We start from the raw sequence: 11,140 nt of genomic DNA, 5'->3' as shown, positions 1-11,140 counted from the left end.
AACTGGGAAGCTTACCTATAAATAAATGAGCAGGTTGTAAGTACAAAGGCTATGCAAGTTGCTCAGTTAGGTCCATTGATTTGATTTCTGGGGTATGTAAGCTTTATATAAATAGTAGTGACTTAGGCTAAAATTCTGTGATATAAGGATTTATGTACTAGCAATAGTTTTTTATAAAGATATTCAGGTGAGGGCCGGTGCCATGGCGCAGTGGGTTAATCCTCCGTCTGCAGCGCCAGCATCCCATATGAGTGCTGGCTCCAATTCAGCTCTCTGCTATGGCCTGGGATAGCAGTAGAAGATGGCCCAAATCCTTGGGCCACTGCACTCGCATGGGAGACCAGGAAGAAGCACCTGGCTCCTGGCTTTGGATCTGCGCTGTTCCAGCCATTGTGGCCATTTGGAGAGTGAACCAATGGAAGGAAGACCTTTCTCTCTGTCTCTGCCTCTCACTCTCTGTAACTCTACCTCTCAAATAAAATAAATAAAATCTTTAAAAAAAATTCAGGTGGACAATTACCTTTTAAAAATAAGTATAGTACTTAAACTAAAAACAAGATCTATGATATTAATGTGTTTTTAAAGCTCAGGAACTAAAAATGAATCCTGTTATGATGTCGATATTTACATTACAAAATATTATTTTAACATAAACATAATTAATGATCTGACTTTTCTGATTTTCACTCTTATTAAACTATGGGTAGAAAATTCTGTGTTTACCTGTACTGTTCTTATTCTCATTAATAGAAATAATATAATCAAATGTAACACATTTGGTGATCATTTAAATGAAAACTGAAACTCAAAACAACAAGGAATAATTTTTAAAAGCTGAAATATGAACTTGGAAAACATGTTAGAACTTCCAGTTAAGAAAATCTTAATTGGGAATTTTGAATGTACATAAAAAATTCAAGAGAGGAAAATTTTACATAAATTTTCAAATTTATATTCAACTAGGATTTTTTTAAACCATGACCCAAATGGAAGTTAGGAAATTTAAGAACTGACATCTTAACAAGCTGATTCTGCAACTAAAGAAAGCCTTGCAGACACAGTTGTACTCAACTCATCTAGGTCATCCGGTGGAAACATAAAGCAGCTCCCAATGGCTGTAGAGTGGTCAGCCCACAGTGAACTAATGAGGAATTGGTTAATAGCATCAAAAACATGTCTTGTTAAAATTAGTTCAAATTTCTCAATGCTACCCCACGGGAGTAGGAATTTAGATTTAAAGAATTTTATATGATTTTTACAAATATTCTTTTTAACTGAATATTGGAAAAATACTATTTCAGACCAGGGTTCTCATAGAATCACCCAAGATCATTTAAAAGTGTTTATGTAAGGGCCACACTGCTAAGGAATTCTAATAATTAAAATGGTGCATCCGAAGCATCGGTATGTCTTAAAAATATTATCTGGTGCTTTCCACTATGAAGTCAAACTTGAGAACAACTGGTCTAGACATGAAAAAGTATCTTTCGTAAAAAAGACAGGTAGGGTTTTGTTCCAGTGCCCTTCCTTCAGTTGATAATCCTAAATATTTGTGTCAAAAATTTGTTGACCATCTATAAAGTGAAGTGGTTGGGTTTGGTTCAGAGTGCCTAAGAATGTAAAATACAGTAATACCTATCCACAGGTTACTTACATTCTAATGGAAGATCCAGTCTAACAAAGAAATGATCCTGAAAAATGGTAAGAAAGGGTTAATAAGTGGGCAATTGACTAGAACAGGCATTTTTCAAAAGAGGAAATTCAAATGGCCAGCAGACACCGGAAAAAATGCTCAGGATCACTGGCCATTAGGACAGTGAAAATCACAACCACAGTGAGGTTTCACCTCAACCCTGTTAGAGTGCTTTTATACAGAAATCAACAAACAACAAATGCTGTTGAGGATGTAGGGGAAGAAGTACCCTAATCCACTCTGGGTGGGAATGCAACCTGGTGCAGCCACTGTGGAAGACAGTTTGGAGATACTTCAGAAATCTGAATACAAGAACTACCATATGATCCAGCTGTCCCACTCCTGGGAATTTACACAAACACAAAGAAATCAGGATATGAAAGAGTTCTCTGTACCCCTGTGTTCATTGCAGCACAATTCACAATAGCTAAGATATGGAATCAATCAAGATGTCCATCAACTGTTGATTGGATAAAGAAATTAAGGTAGACATACAGTATGGGTACTACTGAGTTGTAAAAAACAAAAAATGAAATCCTGTTTTTTTTTTTTTTTTTTTTTTGGCAACAAAATGGACACAACTAGAAACCATTGTACTTAGTGAAATAAGCCAATCCCAAAAAAGACAAATACTATATCCTTGATCCAGGTAACTGATAGTGTGCCTAAAATGTAATGCATTAGAGTGAAATGGACATTTTGAGATTTGATTATTGTTTATAATCCTTGTCTCTTCTGTTGAGGAACAATTTTTTTCTTCATACTAATTTTTGAACTCTTTTACTTTGTGTAGGCTTAACTATATGATCATTAAGCAAAATGAAAATAAATCTTTATAAAAATTAAGAGTGGGAATGGAGAGGGAGGATGAAGAAGAGCTGGTGTGGGAGAGGGAGGGTAGTTGGGAAGTATTGTTATGTATGATTTATTATGTATGTATTTATTATCATAAATCTGTATGTATGAAATACATGAAACTTATTTAACTTACATAATATTTTAAAAAAGAGAAAGTACAACAGAGGGATGAGAACCATGGTACAGTGGGTTAATTCAGCACTTGGGATGCCCACATCCCATATCAGATCATCTGAGATTAGGTTCCACCTCTGCTTCTATCTAACTTACTGTTGATGCTCCTGGGAGGCAGCAGATGGTGCCCAAGTACTCAGGTCCACATGGGAAACCTCGGTGGAGTTTCTGGCTCCCTGTTTCAGTCTGGCACAGTCCAGGCTGTTGCTGGCATTTGTGGAGTGAACCAGATATCTCTTTATCTTTCTATCATTCTGGTTTTTAAATAAGTAAATAAATAAATACTTCTTAGGAAAGTGCTGTAGATGTTTTTATGAAGAGGATTGGTAAAGAAAGAGCAATGGTGGAAAATGGACACCAAGGAGAGAAAAGAAGATGAGGAAGTACTTACAGCACGAAAGACAAGGACTGGAGTTGGTGTTTGACTTGCTGGTTGAAACGCCACTTTGATTGCCCACATTCCATCCTGGAGTGCCAGGGTTTGAGTGCTGGCTCCACTTCAAATTCCAGCATCCTGCTAGCGCACACAGCAGGAGGCAAAAATAGAGGCTTGGGTCTCTGCAATCCATGTGGGAGAACAGGACTGAGCTCTGGGCTCCTGGTTTCAGCTTGCCCCAGTCCTGCTTGTTGTGGGCTTTTGGGGAAGTGAATGAGTGGATGAAAGATCTCTCTCTCTCTCTCTCTTTCTCTCTCTGCCTTTCAAATAAATAAAAATAAATTTTAAAAAAGAAATATGGCTGGATCATTTGGGACTGGAAGGTACCTTCGGTTTATGAGTTTCTTCTCCTGGCAAGCTTGAGAGCATGACATTATCCCAGAAGCAATGTGAGATCAATACACAATTTTAAGAGCAACAAGGAAATGAAATATGGTGAATAATCAGTGTTATTCAGGTAACAATTTCATTATGCTATGGTAAATAATAATAGTGATCATTTATATAATTTTAATGATAGAGCTTACCCTTTTTAAAAAAAGATTTATTGTATTTATTTGAAAGAGATACAGAGAGAGGTAGAGACATAAAGAAAGGGAGATTTTCCATCCACTGGTTCACTCCTCAAATGTTCTCAACGGCTGATCTGAGCCCAGAGCTGAGCCGATCCAAAGCCAGGAGCCAGGCATTTCCTCCAGGTCTTCCATGTGGGTGCAGGGGCCCAAGGACTTTCCAGGCACATCAGCAGGCAGCTAGATAAGAAATGGAACAGTCAGGACTTGAATGGGCGCCCATATGGGAGGCTGGTGCTGCAGGCTGGGACTTTAACCCACTGTGCCACAGCACCAGCCTCAGAGCTCGCCGTTAATGTGTACAAATATTATTCAAATATTTTTAAAGTTGCCATGAATTAAGTAACTAATATGTTCCCCGTTTTTCAGAAGAGAATGAGATGTAGAGTAGTTACATAACCTCTGAAGATCACAAAGTAAATATCTGGCAGAGTCAAGATGCAAATCAGGGAATCTGACTCCAAAGTGAGTGCACTTAATTAACATGCAAATAATGACTGATATTTAAGAATGTTTATTTTGTCATTTCATTCCAAACAATTTTCATTATAAATTATTACATAAATGTTAATATCCTAACATTAATTATATTTACATTTTACATATTATGAAACAAGATTTTAAGTTTTCATATCCTCAATTCTCTGAAATATCAAATTTATTTATTATCACTATATACTTTTCACAGTGAATAGACAAACTTTTAGTATCTGGTATCATGTCAGCATTACCTTTTTTTCCTAGAAAAGTGACTAACACAGTGTGGTTGTAAAATTGTGTTCTCTTTCTCGCTCATTTTTTTATTGTTGTTTATTATGGGTTATTATTAATTTCATTTTTTAACCTGGAAATCTTTTATTTAAGGTATACAACTTCATGCACCTCCTATTTACAAATTTGGAAACATAGTGATTCTTCCCACCCCACCCTCTGTTCTGCCCACACTCCCACCCTTCTTCCTCCTGTCTCTCCTATTCCTATTTTTATTTCTAACAGAGATCTGTTTCAGATTTCACCATGAAGCATGAGTTAACTGATGGGTTTTAGTTATTACTAGAAGTATTCTCTGCTGCAGGACAGGAAGAAGCACTAAGTCCTTGTGAAGCCAGTTTTCCACTCACAAGCATATTGCACAAGGCATATGGCTGCTCTGGGTGTCTTCCTTCCACAAGAGGTTCTAATGGATATGGTATAATGGCACTGACTGGGAAGACAGACTAACTAACTTTCTTTTTTGCTCTATGCTCAGAACAATACTTTACACATGAAGAACGTTTTCAATGTGCTTTTCAGGCTGACAAACCCCCTCTGTGCTAGGGATAAGGCTGTTCCAACTCCCTAGCAAAGCAGCTCTTACCAATGTTCTCATCCCATGCAGGCACTCCAGGTATAGATCCTATTTTGATTATAGTGGATTCTCCAAGAATTACAGCACAAGTTTTTAAAGATTTATTTAATTTACTTGAAAGTCAGTTACAGAGAGAGAGGGAGAGACAGAAAGAGAGATCTTCCATCTGCTTGCTGGTTCATTCCCCAAATGGCCATGATGGTCAGGGCCAGAGCTTCTTCCGGATTTCCCACTTGGATACAGAGACCCAAATGCTTGGGCCATCTTCTGTTGCTTTTCCAGGTAGGGAACAGGATCAGAACTACAGCAGCAGGGACATAGCAGCATTATGCCACAGCCCCAGCCCCAGAGCACAATTATCAATTCAGAAACAACTATTGGAGTGGGCATTGAGCATATTGATTAAGGCACCACTAGGGGCATTCTATCTGACATTTGAGTCCTGGTTCTTCTACTTTTCATCCAGCATCCTTCTAACATGAACCCTGGGAGGCAGCAGGTTGTGGCTCGAGTGCTTGGGTCCCTTCCCCCAACATTGGAGACCTGGATTGAATTCTATGCTACTGGCATCCACCTGGTGAATTTCTGGCTATTGCAGGCATTTAGGGAGTGAACCAGAAGATGGAAGATCTGTGTGTGTGTGTGAGTGTGTGTGTGTGTGTTTGCTTCTCAGTCTTTTTTCTTTGTGCTTTTCAAATAAAATTAAAATAACAAATAAAATAAAAATAAAAATAAAAGTAACATTTTTAAATGAGAAGAAATGTCCAGTATTAAAAATAGTGAGGAATGACCTCAATATACAATTGTTATTGGAACAGGATGGTGTGCAAAAAATGTCCTTTCGGAGAGGTGGGAGGCCAGTGCCGGGGCTCACTAGGCTAATCCTCTGCCTGCGGCGCTGGCACACCGGGTTCTAGTCCCAGTTGGGGCAGTTTCTGTCCTGGTTGCTCCTCTTCCAGCCCAGCTCTCTGCTGTGGCCTGGGAAGGCAGTGGAGGATGGTCCAAAGTGCCTGGGCCCTGCCCCTGCATGGGAGACCAGGAGGAAGCACCTGGCTCCTGTCTTCAGATGGGCACAGCACACCGGCCGTAGTGGCCATTTGGGGGGTGAACCAACGGAAGGAAGACCTTTCTCTCTGTTTCTTTCACCGTCTAACTCTGCCTGTCAAAAAAAAAAAAAAAAAAAGAGGGTGGGAAAGTAGTACAGTTGGAGAAAATTATTAGGGGAAGAATGAAAAGAACATTCAAATGTTCTGTGGGTGTGACCATGGGAAGAAGCATAGAAGAGGTTAAGTGAATTAAATAGAATCACTATTGAGTACAGCATTTCCACATTCAAATGCATACTGTCTCACTTTTTTAACCTGCACTATAGAATATTTTCTTACATATGTAGCTCCAGCTCTAAGCAAGTTTTGGTGGTTACCTTGGTCTATCAGGGATCTTGACAATTGCTACTTACCCTAGAAAATCACTAATGGAGTCAAATCTTGATTTTCTTGTCATTCTTCATTCTTAAATTTCTCTCCATCTAACATGATTAACATTAGCAAAAAAGATAATAATAATGAAATGAAGGAGATCTTTGTAGGCCAAAAAGGTCACTCTAGGAGCAATCACAGTGCTTCTTGTGTCTGCTTTGCTTTTGATTTCCTTTCCTCCTTCTAAAAGCATTAACCAATTTATTTCTTCTATTCAAAGAATAACTAGTGGTGGATTTCCTGATCAGTCAAATTACAGACTAACATAATTAGTGACTGCACAGTTCGCTAAGCAAATACATCTTACAACTTCACCTTATTTTAAAGTAATTTTCTTCTTTAAAAATTTGACCACTATGGCTATAAGCTTACTGTATTTTAGTTAAATGAGTTTTGCTCATCAGCTTACACTTACACATTTTCGATCTTTTCTAAACAACACACTGGGAATGCGTGGAATACACACAAAGAAACACACACAAAAATATGCACATGCTGGTATCTATTTGTGTGTATGATAAATGCCTATGGCAGGAACAGTAAACTCAGCTTAGGAAGCAGTTCTAAATGTAAGCACTAACTTTTAAATAGTAAAAGAATCCTTATTTCCAAATAATGATAAGAGATTTTCCCAATGCCTTTCACAATTCACAGAATAAGTGATGTAACATTCTTAATTATCAGAGCAGAGGAATGGTCAATTTCAAGTCTAATTCATTTTTATGAATATTTTAACTTCTGTTGTGATTTGTCAAAAGACAAAAAATTCTTATTTGAAGAAGGCAGTTACAGCTATGATTAAACATCTCATTTCTGATTTTGTGTGTTCCCTTTCACCACCACATTCCACAGGAGAGTCTTTAATCATTTTGCGATGTTCAGATGTTGACTTAAGGCCACTGAGTCACTCTACCAGATTATCATTGAGGTTGTCATCATGTGAGAACAACACCTGTTATCTATTCCTGTGGATTTCATCATTTTGTCCAGAGAAATTAACAGAACCACCTTGTGAATTCAATTGTTTTAGACAAGCAAGACTCTCATTCCTCTAACAAAGGAAGCAAGGGTATCTCAGTGGCTATGGCTGTCCTAATCATCTTACTTTCACTGTACATGTAACTGTTAAATTAGCCTTCATCGCAGAAAACGTGCAACAAAGTCTACTTCCACATTAGAATAAAAAGCTTGTACAGGACTTGGCAGAAGAGTGCTTAATGTGCTAATTATTTATAGACCATTCAGTATGCTATTTCCACTTATATGTAGTAACAACCATCCAGCCATCTGCTGTGCAAAAACAGACATTTCATGTAAGATTTCAACATATCTAGTTTCCAGGGTTCCTAAATGATAATTCTAGCTTGGATGGGCTGTGAATGGTGCATGCAAGGCAGGAAGTATGGATTCATCCTGCCCTAACAACTGACTGTGGCATCCGCGATATTGAATGCACACTTGGCTCCAATTAAGAATGCTGGCAATGGGCTTCCTGTATGGAAGCAGAAGTGTCAATATTGCATGTGAGGATCCCTGAAACGTGCATAGAAAAAGGAGTGAAAATGTAAGCTTATTTTGGTGCAAAAAATTGAAATCTATGAACATTTTTTCATAATCTTCATCGTCCATGAACTTTTTGAAGACCATCTGTATGCATTGCTTCAACTGTTTTGCACTAATGTAAATTTAATTTAATTTTCCACATCATATATATGTGTGTGTGTGTGTGTGTGTGTGTGTATAGTATATGATAAAGTGTGAAAGTAAAGATAGAAAAGAAATGTGGCTTAAACTCTAAACTAAAATGTGATTTGGACAGAAAGCATGCCAGAGTGACAGAGGCAGAAGCTTCTACCCATGGAATGGGGCAGGAATTGACTGAACTCTTTGTGACAGCCCAGGAAAGAACCCCGAGTGAACTTACATACCCTTGACACCAAGCATGTGCCTTAGTATCACGAGCTCTGGTTAAGCAGACACACTGTAGTGAAGTAGCTATCTTGACCTATTATCTTTGCCACCAAAATTCATTAGAAAAAGAAGTGTTGACAGGATAATAATATCTTGTTATTAATACTGATAAAAATAAGAATACTTCTTCTGTGTAATTAAATGTAAGCTCCTAGAGACCTCATTATTGTTTTGAAGATTCTGATTCTCACATTTAATACTGAATGGATGATTGTGAATAATTCTTCCACATAATTGTGGGAGTTTGTCCACATTTTTGTGGAGAATTACGAGAATCCGTGTCGTTGTTGTTAATGAGTGAATGCCAAAACCCACGAGTCAGGAAGGGCAGAAGGAGAAGCATGACTCTAATGACTTTTAATCAGGTCATCAGTGTGTCCCACAGATGGATGTTTAATAAGTACATCATATGTAGAAGCAACATCTTTGAAATTCCCTGTGGTAACGCTCAACAAAATTACCTAACATTTCATTTGTGCTTCTATATCTTGATTCCAAAATGATGAAACAATATGTATTCCTCAAGTTATTCCTAGTTATACTTGTGGCTTGACAGAGTATACCTAGTGAAATCTCCAGTTAATGCAGAGGGGCGGTAGCTTATCTAACATACCTGTGTGGTGTGTATAAAATTTATGTAAAATTACAATTTTGATGTCTGACAATATAAAAAGCTCTCAATAAATTTAACTATCGCTGTTTAAATTGTGATTATTACTGACTCACAATTAGTATATTTTAGAGTTCTTACCCAGTCATTACATTTTCATTTTACTCTCTTTTACACTATGCTATTTTATTTTTTAAAAAGATTTATTTATTTATTTCAAAGAGTTATACAGAGAGAGAAGGAGAGGCATAGAGAGAAAGAGAGAAAGAGAGAGAGAGAGAGAGGTCTTCCATCCGCTGGTTCACTCCCCAATTTGCCGCAACAGCCACAGCTGAGCTGATCCAAAGCTTCCTCCGGGTCTCCCACAGTGGTGCAGGTCTGCTGCTTTCCAAGGCCACAACAGAGAGTTGGATTAGAAGTTGAGCAGCCAGGACTCGAACTGGCGCACACATGGGATTCTGACACTGCAGGCGGCAGCTTTACCAGCTATATCACAGCGCCGGCCCCAACTATGCTATTTTAGATACCTAAGACATTATATATTTATACACACAAAAAAATACACATGCTGGGAGTTGAGCCAAGCACGCGCTGAGGTTCCATGGTTGGTGCGCCTGTATCAAGTCTGATGTCTCTGATTGGACAGTGTGAAGCAGGAGTCCAATATGCGATTCACAGGCATACCTCAGAATGCCTGTCTAAGTTACAGGTTTTGTGTCAACACAAATTTCCTGAAGTGGAAGAGGTGGTGATGGTGACTGTAGCATCATTGCTGAACTGGGGCTTCCGTCAATTTGTTGGAAGACAACATTGACAGCATGATTCTTCTCAGTGAATTATCCAGAAGGTGTATCCATTCCATTAAACTCATCCATATCGGCAGGAATGAATGTCTGGTTGTCATTAGAGTGGACAAAGAAAAGGGACATATTGATTTGTCCAAAAGAAGAGTTTCAAAATTTAAAACTGTGAGTAGCCTTCTTAGCGATGTTGCTGAGGTGTTAGAATACACCCAGGATGAGCAACTGGAAAGCCTGTTCCAAGGACCTGCATGGGTCTCTGATGATAAGTACAAGAGTCCTGCATACACAGCCTAGGAAGCACTTAAACACGAGTATCAGACCCATCTATTTTGGATAGTTTGGATTTGAATGCAGATGAATGGGAAGTACTCATTATGATAATATTAACAGACTTGTGACTCCACAGGCTGTGAAAATTCGAGGAGATACTGAAGGGGCTTGTTATGCTTGTGAAGGTACTGATGCTCTAAAAGAAGCCCTGAGAGCAGGTTGTACGGAAACCATGCCTGTCAAAGATAATCCAATAGCTCCTCCTTGATATGTAATGACTGCAACAACCCTAGAGCAAACAATTCTCCCTGTCCTCAGTCAAGCTACGGCTGTTATCAAAGAGAAAATCGAGGGAAAGAGGGGTATGGAGCCCAAAGTGGTCATAGAAACAGACAAGACTGAGCTTGCAAGACAGCTGGCGAGACTCCAGAGGGAAAACGCAGAAGGGGATGGAGATGGTGATGAGGAAGAAATGCAAGCCAAAAGCTGAAGATTAATTCTGTGGGAAGCAGTCCAATTTAAGGACCACAAAGCAGCCCTTCCTGGCTGCAAACCCTAGAAACTTTCAGACTTTTCTTGTATTGAAAACTTCAACACTGAATTTTTTTTTTATTTCCGAGTATTTAAAGTTTCCAGAACATGAAATACCCTCCTAAATGTCTGCTGTTTTTACACAATACCTCCAACAGATCAAGCTTTTTTTTTTTTTTTAAGAAAGTGGCCTAATTTCACTACAGACAAACATTTAATCTGAGACAGTCCTAAAACTGGGCTTGTGATTTCCATTTCTGATGTCTCCAACCTGCAGCCTTTTGTAATTCAGTGCCTCCATGTAAAAACAATTCCAATCTTTCTGTATAAAATGTATTCAATCAAAAATGAAATAAATTTCTGGGATATTTAAAAAAGGGCATATGTTTATGTTTA

At 38.4% G+C, this 11,140-nt stretch overlaps 1 pseudogene; it reads left to right on the top strand.

Annotated features, from left to right (window-relative positions):
• Positions 1-9,741: 9,741 nt before the first annotated feature.
• Positions 9,742-10,703, top strand: LOC100347166 (eukaryotic translation initiation factor 2 subunit 1-like; annotated as a pseudogene).
• The last annotated feature ends 437 nt before the right edge of the window (positions 10,704-11,140 follow it).

Source organism: Oryctolagus cuniculus, chromosome 8, assembly GCF_964237555.1.
Source record: "Oryctolagus cuniculus chromosome 8, mOryCun1.1, whole genome shotgun sequence".
NCBI lineage: Eukaryota > Metazoa > Chordata > Mammalia > Lagomorpha > Leporidae > Oryctolagus > Oryctolagus cuniculus.
This window is presented reverse-complemented; position numbering and strand designations above follow the sequence as displayed.